At 48.1% G+C, this 16857-nt stretch overlaps 1 pseudogene; it reads left to right on the plus strand.

Annotated features, from left to right (window-relative positions):
• The first annotated feature begins 12609 nt into the window (after window positions 1-12609).
• Window positions 12610-13165, plus strand: LOC117062214 (annotated as a pseudogene).
• The last annotated feature ends 3692 nt before the right edge of the window (window positions 13166-16857 follow it).

Consider the following 16857-nt stretch of genomic DNA (forward strand, 5'->3'; position numbering starts at 1 on the left):
TGCCACAGCTTTGCAGGTTAGTGACCACCCAGATGGAAATGTGTCTCTGGAAGCAAGTGGCTGGTGTTAGAAATACACACACACACACACACACACACACACACTCCCATAAAATCCAGTCTTCAGTGTTCACTCTGATTTTTATAATAATCACTGAGGATGTGAGACTGTGTATTTAGTCCGTTCTCTAAGTATGACCCAGCCCTGCTGTAAGAGCACATGGGAGGGATCTGTGGAGACCCCATAGAGGAGGGAGAGCCTGACTGAGGGGAGTCAGCTTTCACAGGGGTCCCGGTGGGGATGCAGGCAAGAAACTCGGCCCAAGCTCATCTAAGGTGAAAGGTATGCATCTGATCAAGATACAGGGGCAGGGAGGGGTGGTGTCCTACAGTTCTCAAGGGCCTGAGAAGGAGACCAGGAGCAAAGGTGTCTGCCCATCAGGTCCCCAGGTCCTAACAAGGCAGAGACCAGCTGGTCTCTCTGTCCCAGGAGAAAATTCCTCTGGAGAGAGAATCTGATTGGCTTGAGATCTGTGATTAATTGTATGTGTCAACTTAACTGGGCCATAAAGTCCCCAGATATTTGGTTAAACATTATTCTAAACAGGAGGCTGGTACAGTTGCTCACGCCTGTCATCCCAGGACTTTGGGAGGCCGAGATGGGCAGATCACAAGGTCAAGAGTTCAAGACCAGCCTGGCCAACATGGTGAGACCCCGTCTCTACTAAAAATACAAAAATTAGCTGGGTGTGGTGGCGGGTCCCTGTAATTCCAGCTACTCGGGAGGCTGAGGCAGGAGAATGGCGTGAACCCAGGAGGCAGAGATTGCAGTGAGCCAAGATTGTGCCACTGCACTCCAGCCTGGGTGACAGAGCAAGACTCTGTCTCAATGAATAAATAAATAAAGGTTTTCTGGATGAGATTACCATTTAAATGGTAATGGTCTGGGTCAAGGAGATTGCTACTGTGGCAGGCCTCATCTGATCAGTAGAGGTTTACGTACAGCAAAAAGGCTGAACTTCCTGAGGGCGAGAGGGAACTCCCCCCACCTGACCGCCTTTGAACAGGGACACTGGTTCTTCCTGGGTCGGGAGCCTGCTGGCCTTAGAACAGGAGCTACACCACTGGCTCTTCTGGGCTCAGGACTTTGGACTCAAACAAAGGCCTGTGTGAGAACTGATGTCGAGAACTGATGAGTTCTCCTGGGTCTCCAGCTCGCTGGCTGTAGGTCTTGGAACTTGTCAGCCTCTGGAATCACATGGAACTTGTCAGCCTCTGGAATCACATAAGCCAATTCATGCACACCCTACTCTTCTCTCAGCTCCGTTTCTCTGGGGGACCCTGACTAATCCAAGGTCCCACAGAACACAGGTGACTCCACGAGGCTCACCTCTGTGGATGGGAGAGGCAGTTCCCAGACAAGGGAACATCATGAGGTAGGCAGACACCCAAAGAGGGTTACAGCGGCCATTTCACTCCAGGAGCAGCACACCGAGCAGCAGGGCCCTGAGCCCCTCTGACCAGCGGTCATGGGAAGGGGCTGCAACCCAGATATGTGATGATAGCCCATCCCAAGGCCAGCTCAGAAAATGCTAGGATTTGCCTTCACGCCCGGTGGGGTCATGTGTGTGAGGGGAGCAAGTGGGAAGGAGACTTTGGACCCCAGGCCCTGTCCATCAGCCACCCCATGACTGAGGGGTCACCCCATAAGCTCTTGAATGCCAGCCCGAGGCCATCTGGGGAGACTTTGTGATGCGGACAGAGCCCCTCCTTCAGGGAAGTTTCTAGACTGGGCTGTGTGCTTGGAGCCACTGTGCTGGGCACAGCCTCCCCGATTTGACCATGGGCTCTCCACCGTGTGCTCCCGCCTTAGAATCAGCCTCCTTCTCTGTAAGTGGAGATGGCCCTGGCGGCCCAGGTATGAGGGGCCCCAGTCAATGACACCTTCTCCCATCCACCTCTGAGCTAGCGGGGAAATAAGACACAAGAGTGAGGCAGGAAAAGACCAAAGTAGCAACAGCCAGGACCCCTCCCAGTCCTCAGGGAGCCCCTCGGCCCCTCGCCACTTTCAAGGCCAGGGATAAAATAAGTTTGTTTGTTTATTTCCAGATAAAGGTTTATTTCTCTCTGCTTAATTCTTTTTCAAAAATTTGATTTTATTGTGCTAAGAACACTTACCATGCGATCTCCCCTCTTAGCAGATTTCTAGGGGCATGATACAGTCTTGTTAACCGTAGGCAGGTGCCATGCTTCATGGCCGGTCCCCAGGGCTTATTCATCTCACTGCGCTGAAACTTGAGGCCCTTTGAGCAGCAGCCCCTCAGTCCCCTCCCCCAGCCCCTGGCAGGACCGTTCTCCTGTCTGTTTCTATGAGTTTCACCATTCTATATATAGCATGTTAGTGGAATCAAACAGTATTTTGTGTCTGGCTTCTTCACTTAGCACCATGTCCTCCAGGTTGATCAATGTTGTGGCATGTGTCAGAGTTTCCTTCCTTTTTGAGGCTGAATAATATTCCATTGCATGGATACAGCACATTTTCTTCATCCAGTCATCTGTCGGTGGACATTCAGGTTGCTTGCACTTCTTAGCTATTGTAAATAGGCTTCTAGGAGCATAAGGATGCTGACTGTTTTGGATAAATACCCAGAAATGGGGTTGCTGGATCATATGGTAGTTATCTTTTTAATTTGTAATACATTTCATCTCTCACTCCAGCCACATCTGAGTTTCTCCCTTGATAGAGGTAGAAAGTTCCAGAGAGGCCCAGGCAGGGCCAGCAGTGAGAAGGCCTGAGCCTCCTTACCAGGGTATTTCTCCCCCATGGGCTGCCTCTCACTAACTGCACAGCTGAATCACATGTCCCTTCCCAGGGCTGCTGTGCATCACACACTCACACCCACAACTCGCTCCGTGTGTACGGGGTCGAAGAGTGATCCTGTATCTACATTCATCCAGAACCTCAGAGTGTGACCCTACTTGGAAATAGGGTCTTTACAGGTGTAACTCATTAAGACAAGATCATATTCTTCTAATTGGATGGTCATAGTACATCAATGCCTAGTGTTCTTATGAAAGGAGAAAACAGCAGGGCCAGGTAGCTCACACCTGCAATCCCAGCAACTTAGGAGGCTGAGGTGGGAGGCTTGCTTGAGGCCAGGTGTGTGAGACCAGTCTGGGCAACATAGCAAGACACCATCTCTAAAACAATTTTAAAAATTAAAAAATTGGCTGGTCGCACATGCGTATAATCCCAGCTACTGGGGAGGCTGAAGCAGGAGGATTGCTGGAGCCCAGCTGGAGCTGCAGTGAATCATGATCACACCGCTGCCCTTCAGCCTGGGCCACAGAGCAAGACCGTGTCTCTATAAATAAATAAATAAATGTTTTAAAAAGAGAACTAGGGTCTGTCTCTTCTCCTGTCTCTCTCTTTGTCTCTCTCTCTCACACACACACACACACAGAGGAAGGGATGTGGTGTGGAGACAGAGGCAGAGATTGGAGTGACACAGCCAGTCCAAAGAGTGCCAAGGATTGCAGACAACCACCAGATTCAGGAGGAGGCAAGGAAGGACCCGCCCCTGCAGGTTTCAGAGGGACCGTGACCCTGCCCCCACCTTGATCTTGCACTTGGAGCCTCCATAGCTGAGACAGAGTAAATTTCTGTTGTTGTTAGCCACTCAGTTGGTGGGCATTTGTTACTGCAGTCCTGGGAAACCAATGAGCCGTCCACTCACTCATACACAGCCTACTTATATTTTACTGGTGCTTTCTGCTAACTCCTCTCCTTTCCATCTACATATTTCTTCCTTCCAGAGCTCCCTCGCCTCCCTCAAGAGGGGCTCTGTGGCCAGGAAACTTTTAATGAGATCTGGAAAAAGTGTTACTTGCACATTAAATCCATTATTTTGTGAATATTATTGCTTAAGACAAGCTGAAGTTTAAAAATGAGTGATTTCAAGTTGATCGGAAGAAAAATACCAAGTCAATGGGGTGCATGGTGACACATGAGTTACTGAAATTTGGGAAACACTGGAATGGAAGAAACAGCATTGATTCAGGGTCTGTAATCCTGGGTCCAAATTCTGCTTTCCCTACTGGCGCTGGGACACACAGGCATTGTTGAAGTGCTGGACCCCAGATTTCTCTTCTGTAAAATGGAATCACAGGGTCTAAATTGGAGGCTTTCTCTGAAGGATGAGAACAAAGGTAGACTGAGAATGTTCCTGTCATGGTGCCCGGCGTGAGCAGATTCTCAGCAGATGGGTCCGGCTGCAATCCGCTGAGGGCTCTCCTGCAGTACCAGCAGGGATCCTAGTCATTGTCTCCACCACTCCTGTCTGTCTTCACCCAGAACCTTGTCTGGATCCTGGGAGGAAGCAAACATCTCCTGGTGGGAATGTGGGGCCCTGCCAGGTTGCAGGAACAACTGGAAAAGGGCAGGTGTCCCTGCCCACTTTGTGGGCACCTCATGATAAATGATGGCTCTCATTAGCCCTAACTCCTCGGGTACCTTCCTACCTGGCGCCATTATGCTGGGACTACCCTCTCACTCTGGGAGCTTCACAATAAACCTATCTTGGCTTATCCTGGACGCCTGTCAGCTCCTGGCAGGGTGCAGGCTGCAGGGATACCTTTTGCATCATGAGATTGTGCAACTTGGGAGGCTGAGGTGGGAGGCTTGCTTGAGGCCAGGAGTGTCCTGGCAAGTTCTGGCAAGTTCACGGAAAGTTCTGGCAAGTAGGCAGGCCAGCCTCTTGCTTAGACAGTGGTAAAAGGATTCTTCTTCACCATCTGCCAGTAAGGAAAGTGGTCATCTTGTTCAGAGGATGGAGTGCAGCATCCACACAGCTACCAGCATGAACTTGGTGAGTGGAGGCCACCTGCATTCTAGAGCCACAGGGTCCCTGAAGCTATTGGCTTCTTGCCTGAATGCTTCCAGGTTTCCCAGTTTCTGGAAGCCCTGGTTGCAGTGTGCCCTTGTGTGGCACCCAGCACGTCTGGAAGGGCAGCCAGTGGGTGTGAGTCTTGGAGAGTGAACATCCCTATAAGGACTGACTCGTGACCCTGACTTTATCACCAACGGGCCTCTGTAGAGACAGGTCCTCAAATCAAGAGCCAGGCAAACTGCATAGAGAGAGGCTCTGGGGGTACACTGGAAGGAGTGGACGATGGTCAACTGTCCCCACTCATTTCACGAGGATTCTCCAACTCCCACAGCCCCTGGCATGGGGAGTGCAATGTAACACAGAAAAGAGAAGGCAGTGAGCAGGACCCACTCTTCCTGCAGCTTCTGCACACTCTTCCTGCAGCCCCAGCTGGGCCACCTGCACGTCTCTATGCATCTGGGGTTGGGGTAGGTGGGTTCTGGCTGGTTTATGGAGAGCCTGCTCCTCCATGAGGCCCGTATCTGCTATTTTTCCGCGGCATCAGCATGAGAGGTTTCTGGTTTTATGTATGTATTTTCTGACTCTGGCTCCTGGTCTGCATTTGTATGCACAAGAAGGCATAAAAGAGTTAGAGCACTGGGTTTCCAGAGACATGTGTCTGGCAGCATTCAGGAAAATAACATTATAGCCTAGGAATCCCATCACACACATGTGCACACATGCCCACACGCAGGATCATGGTACATTGGCAGGAGTGCAGTTCATGCCCGTGAAGGAAATTGAAAACACTTGTTGGAGAGAAAAGCCAGCCGCTGGCATACTATTCCCATCACAGGAGAGGCAGAGCCTATGATTGGTGCCTCACTGAATCACAGGATGTGTTTTATTTTATCCCCACATTATGATGGAGGGCCATGGCTGCTGGCTCTGTCTATTTCTTGTGCACAATATAGACCACAAGAGAGAATAAAACAATCTCAAAACTACAATGTGGAAAAAACCTGCCAGCTAGAAAGGCGGAGAAGCTATCTCCAGGAGCCAAGAAAATCTCTTCAAGAAAAAATAAAAAAAGTAACCCACTTTACTTTTTCTCCAAACTGACAAATTTGACTTGTCAGATGTAAGTTCAACTTGTGGACAATCCACTCAAGACTGATAATCGCCATAGTAACTGCTGTGTCACATGATCACACAGAAGCCTAGAGACGGGGAGAGCGGCTTTCCAGGCCACTTTTCTTCTGGTAAATTCTGTGATGTCAGCCTAATTAGCAGGAATGGAATCAGGACCTTGGTTAAAGTAATTGGCAGCCATTCTTTAAAAAGAACAAAGGTATTTTAGCACCTTCTTTTCCTATTTATGGGGCCTGTGCCAAGACCAGGAGGGCTCTGGTGTGGAGTCTCCCTCACCCTTCTTCCTAATTGGCCAAGTTCCAAGCAGTGCCTCTAAGTGTGGTTCTTTGTAGAGCCATGTCTGGAGGAAAACTCGAATTCATTCCCTAAAGTTTTCAAAATATCAGAAACTGGTGAGAGAGGGGGCCAGGAATACATTTCAGAGCTAACCCAATTCTTCTTTTTAATTAGTATTGTAAATTTCAACTTCTTTCATTTCCAACTGCTTCTCCCTGCAAAATAAAGGTTTCATGTCTTTAAAGCTCTCCATCCATGACAACGTTTTGTTCTTATACTAGAAAATGCCATTCCCTTCCCAAGGCACATCTCTTTTAGTTGGGTTTAATTTGAGATGCCTCTTGCCTGCTAAAAACATTGGTGACTTGCCCCAGCAAGGAGGTGACAGGGCCACTTGTCCACGTTGGTCCCCTCCTGTGGGGCTGAGTGGTCACCACCTCCCATGGCTGTGTTTCACAGGAAGAGAACTGCCTTCTTCACTGCCGGGCATCGGCCTGTGGAAATCTGTGCCCAGACAGCTCAGGTGGCAGCTTATCCAAGTCCCCAGCACTCTGCTTTGTCTGCCCCAGGACAATTGCCCCATTGTCTTCAGGCTAATGAAGTTTCTGGTCAAAACAATGATTTCAAACATCTCTTGAGCCTCTCTGCCCTCCATCTGGAACAGACAAGTATATCAATCCCTTCAAACCTGCCTCCTCCAAGTGCATTCTATAGAGTTAGTGCATGGGGGTGCATTTTAATCAACCACGTTGGCCAATGCTACCTACCTGGAGGGAGCCCAACCCCCAACTAAACTGTGAGCTGTGGAAATGCACACACGCCAGCCAAGTGAGGAGCAAAGGCTATTGATTCAGGACTTGTGCTAGTGACGGAGTTGGCCACCATCCCTTGTGTTTTGGCAGAAACTCAGAGGGAGGCAGGGGAGTGGGAAAGCCTCAAAGAGGAAAGAAAGGAAGGCTTTGGGTGTGCCCTGAGTGGAGGGTGCTGGCCTGGGGAAAATGAAGGTGGCTACAAGAAATGGGACCTCCCGTGTGATTGGTTAGGGAGCATATTTGGCTTTCTTCCATTGGTCCTAAGTTGGAAGTGGTGACAAAAACCTGGGGAATCAGGCCAGGCATGGTGGCTCACGCCTGCAATCCCAACACTTTGAGGGGCTAAGGTGGGCAGATCACTTGAGGTCAGAAGTTTGAGACCAGCCTGGCCAACATGGTGAAACCCCGTCTCTACTAAATATACAAAAAATTAGCCGGGCGTGGTGGTGCGCACTTGTAATCCCAGCTACTTGGGAGACTGAGGTGGCAGAGTCGCTCAAACCTGGGAGGCAGAGGTTGCAGTGAGCTGAGATTGCGCCACTGCACTCCAGCCTGGGGGACAGAGCGAGACTCCATTTCAAAACAAGAACAAAACAAAACAAAAATACCTAGGGACTCAATCAGTTATTAATCGAGTCCTAGAATTTTGGGTCTGATTGCTATAGGAGCTGTTGGTTGGCTTCTGGGCTGATTCCTACAGACTGTGGGTCAGAGTTCTGTCTTTCTACGTGGTCTTGACATTGTCTGTCTGTATGCTGACTCTCTCATTGTGTACAGGCTGTCTTCTCCCAGCCTGCTTAAAATTAATAAGAGTTTGAACAGACGAGTATGCAGAGGGAACATCATCATTTGTACAAATAGCCTCAGATGGAAATTCTGCATACCTTTGAAAGAAAGTTTGAGAGGCTCTACCTCAACAGTTTCCTCGGCCCAGCTGAAGTCTCTCTCCCTGAAGGCACATACACCTTTCTCAGGCATCACTGGGAATTCAGGATTGTGTTGGAGGCCAACATTGGGTATCCTGAGTGGAAGCCATGAACTGGGGCAAGTCCTCCTGGTACACACACACCCAGCTTCTTTTTCCTTCCTCTTCTGCCCTATCCCAGGGAGCCCTCTTTGCACCAGCCCACCCACTGGCCAAACTTCAGGGTCTTGTCTTCATACTTACTGCTTTTTTCTAAGGGAAAAGTTATTGAGAAGGTAGTCAAGGTTCATTTATTTTTAACCAGGAGACAGTGCCCCCAAACAAGAACGGAGTCCCTAGTTATGGAATGTCAGACACCTTGCAGCAGGTGGTGGTTCTGAAACACCCGGATCCAGATGGCAGCCAACTCCACCCACATGTCAGGCCGGTGACTGCATTTCCAGACATATTCCTTGTTTAGATGAGGAGATTCTGCCCCCAGTAACATTCCTTCAAGTAGCAAAATGATGCTAGATCTTTCCAGAGGTCACAGACTGAAGGCTTGGGGGCTACAGTCTGGAATGTGTTTTGCTTGGCACACATGCATTTTAAGTTGTTTAATGAATTATCAAGATGTAAAGATCAGGAGCTGACCTTTCATGTTAAAAAGAAAATCTATATTTTCCAACTTGTTTTGGAAAATGGGATGCTCTGGCAACACTTGGACATCTTCCCACCTGCAGATGCTCAGCAGAATGGCAGCTGCCCTGTGGAGAGGAAGCACCTGTTCCCTTCCTCACCACTCTCCCCGTCTGGCCTGCAGTTTCCTCCTGTGTGTCACAGTTGTGGACGGATTGCTTGTGTCCTGCCAAATTCATATGTTGAAATCCTAACCCCCAAGGTGATCATATTAGGAGATGAGGCCTTTGGGAGGTGATGAGGTCACGAGGGTGGGGCCCTCATGACTGGGATTAGCACCCTTATGAAAGACACCCCAGAGAGCTCTCTCACTCTCTTTCCACCATGCAAGAAAATGAGACGTTGAAGTCTTCAACCTGGAAGAGGGTCCCTGCCAGAACCTGGCCATGCTGGGACCTGATCTTGGACTTTGAGAACTGTGAGAAGCAATTTTCAGTTGTTTACAAGTCATCCCATCAATGGTATTCCACTATGGCAGTGCAAACTGACTAGGCCACTCACCTTCTTGGCCCAATGGGCATTTGATCCAGAATAACCCATTACTATCTGAGGAAAGCCCCACCGTCTCTTTTCCCAGAAGTTTTTGTTTCTGGTGGCTTCGTGGGGGGATTCCAGGCACAGTAGGGCCAAGCGATGGGTATAGAGCGACCCTACATCTTTGACTTGGCCTCCTGGGGACTTAGATGGATAGATGTGTTTCCTAGGAGCTGTCTTTCCTGTCATCACCCCGTTTCCCATGAGGAATGCCTCCTCTTGCCTCAGAAACAAAGGAAGGGGTCAGTTTCTGCCAATGTCTGCTCAGCCCAGAGCGAATGTCTGAGAGATTCATTGTGAATGTGCTGGTTGCCTGCTGTAGATCAGGCTTGGTAGGTGGTGGTAGGTGGTTAAGGTTGAGTTTCAGCATCAAGTATGAGTTGTTACTGCCCAGGGTCTCAGTTTTCTCATCTGTAAAATGGGAAGATTCCTAGCTCTCAAATTTATAAGGCTCCACTGGCCATGTGTAAAACGTGGCAATTAGGGAATACTGTTGGCTGTTAACTATATTCACCAGGACAGGCTGGTTATGCTCTGGTAAAAAATAAACCCAGACTCAGTGTCTGCACCCAGCACACGTTTATCTCTTGCGCATGCTATACGGCCATCTTGACTCAGCAAAGTTCTATTCTCTGTCACTTTACCTAGGAGTGTTGGAGGGAAGAATCCCCCACAGTAGTGCTGTCAGTCTCTATGGCAGGGGAAAGGGGACATGGTGTATCAAGCCTTGGGCTTGAAGGTCTATTCCCAGAAGAGACGTCATTACCGCAACTCACATTTCATTGGCCAAAGTGAGTCACAAGCCAAGTTTAACTTCAAGGAGTGTGGCCCCAAGCCTCTGATTCTAAGTGCCACTGTCTTAAGGCATTTGAGCTCCTATAACAAAATACCGTAAGCTGGGTGACTTACAAACAAGAGAAACTATTTCTCCCAGTTCTGGAGGCTGGAAAGTCTAAGACCAAGGTACTGGCAAATTTGGTGTCTAATGAGAACCTATTTCCTGGTTTATAGATGGTGCCTTCTTGCTGTATCGTTACATGGTAGAAGGGGCAGACAAACTCTCTGGGGCCTCTTTTATAAGGGCACTGATCCCATTAATGACAGCTCTGCCTTTATGACCTAATCACCTTCCAGAGCCCCCACCTCCTAATGCTCTCACTGGGGGCTAGGTTTCTCCATATGAAGTCTGGGGGGACACAAATGTTCAGACCATGGCAGCGCTCTCTTCCCTCACAGCATGGCTGGCTCTCCAACTACAATACCATGCCCCATGGCTCACTTCCAGGGAGACTGTCTGGAGAGGTTTGTCCTAAGAGATAGAAGAATGCATCCCGCCTCAAGTTTTAGTTCCACAGGTTCACCCAACAGGGAGGTAATAGTTACACATTCTTAATGAAAAGACCCAAAAGCCCAAAACATCCTGTGCTGCAGCATATAAAGCATCTTCTTCAGACCTGATCCAAGACTACTCTGGGATTTTTGAGTCAGAAGAGAGCCAGAGCCTATTCAGCATGCTGTTTGACTCTGATCCCAGCAGCCACCGCCATGTTAACAGGATGAGCAGGGCTTCCTTCAACTCAGGGTTCCCATGAAATTGAAAAGAATTCTCACCTTGACTTGGGATTGGGATTGTTGAACACTATCGATACTTCTTCCAAGGTCTCACAAGAGTTTGCCTCCTCTCATCGCAATGTGAAGACCTCTGTAGGGGAACAATTCATGGGTTCTTGGGGTTTTATAGGGGATGACAGAGAAGTGTCACCCCCACCCAATAGCCTGACTCAGTCTACTCCTCAGGAGGAACAGAAAGTGGTCTCTCTAGTGCCATGAAACCCCAAAAAGTGTCAACCAGTATTAAAGGCCTGACTGATATACAACCCTCGAATGCAACACAGTGTCCTTCTGAGGCCACTCTAAAGAAGGCCAGAAAAGTTTTGCTAAGAAGGCTGTGCTGTTAAAAACAGAAAAAAAAAGACCCTTACCCCATTGCTCTGTGCCTGGTGGCTATAGGGACATTATTTCACAAAAAAAGAAAGGCAAAAATAATTTTCAAAAATGATTTAAGAAATGCTGTCAAAGATAGCAAAGAACAAAGAACAGAGCCCTCAAAGAACAGGGCCCAGGACAGGATAAGCACTCAATAACATACAACACTGTAGTGCTGTTGAGTGCTAGCTGTTGTTGAGTGCTAGCTGTTGTTGAGTGCTAGCTATTGTTGAGTGCTAGCTGTCATTGAGTGCTTGTTGCTGAGTGCTAACTGTTGTTGAGTGCTAGCTGCTGAGTGCTAGCTGTTGTTGAGTGCTTGTTGTTGAGTGCTAGCTGTTGTTGAGTGCTTGTTGTTAAGTGCTACCTGTTGTTGAGTGCTTGTCCTGCCTGGGCCCTGTTCTTAGCCTTTGAGGTACATTTCTCCATTTAACTTCCACAATAGCCCAGTTAGGCAGCTAGTATTATTTCTGTTTTACAGATAAAGTTTGGTTTTAGCTCAGAGTGGTTCTGAATCTTATAAAAAGAAAAAAATATCCCCAGGAACTGAACCAGCTCCAAAATAGCTCCATCTTAGGCTAAATATGAGATGTGACAAAGCCACCATCAAGCTAGGCCCCCCTGTCCTGACAGCTTCCCACCCCTTCCATGCCCCTCTCACCCTGCTTTCCAGGGAGGGGTGGGCATCCTCTCAGTCCCATAATCTGTGCCAGGCCCTCATATGAGGACTTGACAGGATTCAGCAGAGATGCAGGCCTCTGCTCTGCTCATCTCTTTGCATATAGTAATTTAATGAAGCCAGAAACTGCATAGAGCTAGCAATGACACAACCAAGCAGCTTAAACTTTGAGCCGCTAAACCATGCTGCCTCCTATTGTAATACGATTATATTATAACACAAGTTCGAGAGACCACCCACTGCTTTCTTTATTGGATCCTTCCAATAAAGTGGTCCTGCTAGTAGCACAATTCCCCACGGACATAGAAAATAACTATTCTAAAATAAATCCGAGGACACACCCAGCCACAAAGTGGGAGGTGTATTATACAAATGCAACCAGGTCCCCTGGATCTGGCAGTTAGACCCACAGCAACAGCCTGTGTTTTCTCAGGGCTAAGAATGCACGGCTCAGACATGGAGAGCCTCTGAGCTGCCACACACTCATCAACACCTCCCTATTAAAGGCCAATCTGACCACCCTTGGTGTTGGGTTTTCCTCGGAGAGCAGTTGAGAGCTAAGGTAGGGTGGAGAGCCAAGAGGAGGCAGGGAGAGCCAGAGATGGCAGCTGGCAACAGGACACAGAAAGAAAAGGGACTTCAAAGACAGACAGATCTAAGAATTCACAGGGTTTTTTGGTGCAGAGTCTGGAGATGATGCACAGAAATGACACCTTGAAAGGGGAAGGAAAAGAAGGAAGAACAGGTCATCAGCCCCGGACCTCAGGAGACTGAAGGAGAGAATGTATTTGACATCTATCGTATCTTTGCATCTTTCAGTGACACATTTGTCCATGTCACTAATCTTTCTGGCAAAAAAAAAAAAATGTTCTGTGTGACTGGTGGGATGAAGGTAAAGGCTGGTCAGATGAATCCTCTCTACATGCTGCCACGCTGGCCACCCAGGATGTGGTTTATGTGGTCTAGAGGTGCAAGGAGGCAGGCATCACTGCCCTACATCAAACTCCAGGCCACAGAAGGAAATAGGACTGAGATCCCTGGACCTGGGGCCCGCTTAGGTATGAAGATCAGGTGCATTGAGGATGTCATTCCCATCCCCTCCAACAGCACCTGCAGGAACGGGGGTTGCCATGGTCGCCATCTGTGAACAGGACTACTCAAAATGTTTTCTGTTAATAAATTGCCTTCATGTAAACTAAAAAAAAAAAAAAAAAAAAAAAAAGACAGAGAGAGAGATAATTGACACAAAATGGCGCCCAGTCTTGGTCTGCATGGTGAAGGGCCCAGGATTGATGGGCAGGGGCTAATTTGCATAATGCAACACCAGGGAGAGTCCACTTGCACTCCTGAGTCCTGAAGAAAACCCTTCACTCCAATTCCCTGTGCATTTCTTCTAAAGGCAGAAAATGTGTACAGTTCTAGAATTACGGTCACATAAAATGCTAGAAGAATAATGTGCTTTATTTAAGTGCTTAGAGGTACCCCATGAAATTTGTGTTACCTGGAAGTTAGCCTCAGGGAAACACCTCATCGACCTTCTCTCAAGGATAAATGAGATGCAGGGACAAGGAAGGGAGAAAGGTTATTTTAACATTTTATTCACAGTCCCTGGGATTCTTTGGAGAGCACCTTAGGAATGTTCTTAACCTGAGTCTTCTTACTAAGTGTAATCACACAGTCTGCCAGGCTGGTATTATTAACCCTACTTGGCAGCTGAGGCAACTACAAGAGATGACGTTTCCGGGCTGGTGGTGTGGAATTCGTCACGTACTGCATGCAGTCATGTACTGCAGTGACCAGTCCGGGTCCAATTTCTTTGGCGGTGTCATTGGCGGGGTAGCAGGGGAGAGGCAAGTGCAAGAGGAGAAATGGGGTGAAAACCCAATGCAGGGAAGCTTGAGCTGGGGCAGGATTGGGGAGCCAGGGTATGGGGCATGGTTGGGACTGAAACACTTGTTAACACTGGCTTTAGCAAAAGAAATGGGCACCATAATCCCAGAGGACTTCCAGAAGATTCCTCCCTCCCCCACAGCTGGGCACACAGCCTTACCTCCCCTGCACCTGGGCCCTGTCTCCCTATTTGGCAAGACTCCCGTGTCATCCGCTCCTTTTGACTTCAGCTCCCTCTTGGCACTGGAAATACTAAGGGAACCCAGCAGTCGCACAGGATTCTAGGAATTTCTCCTTTCCAACTTCCTGAACTGGTTTTCAAATTCACCTCAGAGGTACCTTTAAAAATCATGTTCCAAGGCTGGGCACAGTGGCTCATGCCTGTAATCCCAGCACTTTGGGAGGTCGAGGCAGGAGGACCTCCTGAGCCCAGGAGTTCAAGACCAGCCTGGGCAACATAGTGAGACCGTGTCTCTACAAAAAATAAAAGAATTATCCCTGTGTGGTGGTGTATGCCACTGCACTCCAGCCTGGATGACAGTGAGAGACCTGCTTCAAAAAACCCACGCTCCACACCATCAGGGGGTCTGCCATCCACAGACTCCAGACAGAGGGTTCCATCGGCCAGGCAGGAACGGCATGGGCAACGTCAGTAGCATGCACATCACGTTAGCTTCTCTGAAGTCACAAAGTCGCCTGGAAGTGGGGAATCCATGAGGGCCAGGCCCTCCACAGGAGGAGACCTTCCCTCCCCAGGCACCGGCCTCCCTGACATGGTTCCCTCCTCTCAGCCCTGGCCCATATGCTCCTGCCGAAGTAATATGTCCCCAGACTCCATGTTAGAAAACCATAAAGCCCCCAAAAGACATTTCTAACCATCATCTAAATATTGACTTTCACCTTATAAAACTTATAAAACATAAAGAACACTTGGAACAGCCCTGTTTTAATGCCGCCAACTTTTGTTTTCCAAAGAACAATTGGTAGACTTGGCCCGGAGGGAAGCAGAGCCCTGGCTCTCAGACAAGGAGCCTCACCAGCGATTCCGTATCTTCGAGGCGGCAGAGGTTCTCAGTGAGCTTGTGTCATTTCTAAACACAGCGGTGAAGATGGGATCCTCTTCATTTTGCAAATGAGAAAATGCAAGAGCCCGAGGGACAAAGGGCCTCTCTCAAGGTGCCATGGTGAGAAGGAGGCAGAAGGAAGAGGACCTCACCCTTGCCTTGATTCTACGGACTGCCAGTTTATCGCGCCACGAGTGTCTTCAGGGAGCAGTTGCTCCCACACTGGAATGTTGACATGAGGAGCAAATGTGATGCCATCATGTAATTCCAGTGGCGGCTGGTCATCCCCTGCAAGGCTGAAATGACCCTCTCTGTTTCAAGGCTAAGGAAGCAGCAGCTTTCCTCCCACTCCCACACAGGATGTGTGCAGCATCTTCAAGTCCCTGCCTCGCATTTCTAGGCCCGTAGTGGGCTCTCCATGGTCAGGGAGTGGATCTTCCAGTTAGGTATTTTTCTGAAGCAATTGTCATTCTTTGCTTTTTGGAGCAAGACAGGTTTTTAAAATCCTCTGGGAGAGCAAGAGAGTTGGCCAGAAAAGGCATGAAGAGTGGGAGAAGGGTGCATTGTGGACCCGTCTGAGCGTAGGAGTGTCCCGATAACCAGGAGACTGAGGAGCAGCATCCGCTGTCCCCCTCAGTGTTCTAAATGTATGAAACCTAACAAGGTAATTGCATGGGAATAACACACTGTGAATGTTATGTGGGATTTGAAATTGTGATCTCAAGAGTGACCGGGGGGAGGGAGGAAGGGCGAACTCTTTCAGTCTAAAAGCTATGTTTTAAAAGGCAGCGTTAGACTAGGTTTGTTTTCTGCAGTGTATTTCCTCTGCGAAAAGGGATTTTTTTTTTCCTACTTTTTCTGCTGGTGGACATTTCCCTTGGGGGAGCCTGGCCAATGAAAGGTCACTCAGAGATCAGTCACTCTCAGGGATGCCAGGAGAACAGACACATGTCCTAGTTTTCCCGGGAGCAGACTGAGTGAACCGTAGGAGGGTCTGTCTGATGTTTATCTTGGCAGAATTCTCAAATGAGTTAGCAAATAGTGGCTGGAGATAAACTGAAACTTTGAGCAACCTCTGGACTGACTCTGATTACCCTCCACACCCCACCTGCGCAGGGAGGAGAGACCAGAAAGCCAGTAGCAAACAGTAAACTTTTCCAAGAATCAGAGAGGAAGGAGTTCCTGACACCCTGCAGCAAAAACAACCTCAAAATTCCCCTGAATACAAACCCATGGGAGCTGGGGTCAAGGTGGCCTTGCACCTCACCGAGGAGGTGTCATTACCAAACGTGCTGGACATTGGCTACCTATGGAAGAAAGATTAAAGACTGAAAGAATATAGTGGAGAACATGCTTATGACATGGAGGTAGGAAAGGGAAGACCTTGAACAAGACACAAATCACAAAAGCAAATAGAGAAAGAGTGATGTCTTCCTTCAACAAAATGTGAGACCTTCTGATTCGAAATCAGAAACCTCTATAAGCTGAGATAAAAGACAAGCAACAGAGTTGAAGAAGGTATTTCTAAGATATTTGTATGTGTGCATATGTATATGTATGTATGCATATGTATATGTATGTGTGTAATGTGCTTATACATATACATATAGATAAATGCATATGTATACACATGAATTCTGGATTGTTATCTAGGCTCTATGAAGAACTTCTATCTATTAATAAGAAAAAAGACCAAGATCAACAACCTCATAGACAAATCGATAAAGAAGATGACCAGTTAGTCCACAGAAAAGAAAATGCAAATGGGAGTGGGAGGGCCCAGAGGAACTCTCGCTTTATCTAAATGGTTTTCTGCAGTGTATTTCCTCTGCGAAAAGGGATTTTATCTAAATTGTGCTGATTATGAGAGCATACGCTTATATTAATTTTATAAGTAAAAAAAGAGAAAAAGTACCTGAAGATTAAATGCAAGCAATGTGATATGTTAGTTTGCCAACACACAGGAAGGGAGCTCTCAGCCTGTAAGATATGAGCCC

This window comes from Trachypithecus francoisi, unplaced genomic scaffold (assembly GCF_009764315.1).
Source record: "Trachypithecus francoisi isolate TF-2019V2 unplaced genomic scaffold, Tfra_2.0 Lachesis_group17, whole genome shotgun sequence".
NCBI classification, from domain to species: Eukaryota; Metazoa; Chordata; class Mammalia; order Primates; family Cercopithecidae; genus Trachypithecus; species Trachypithecus francoisi.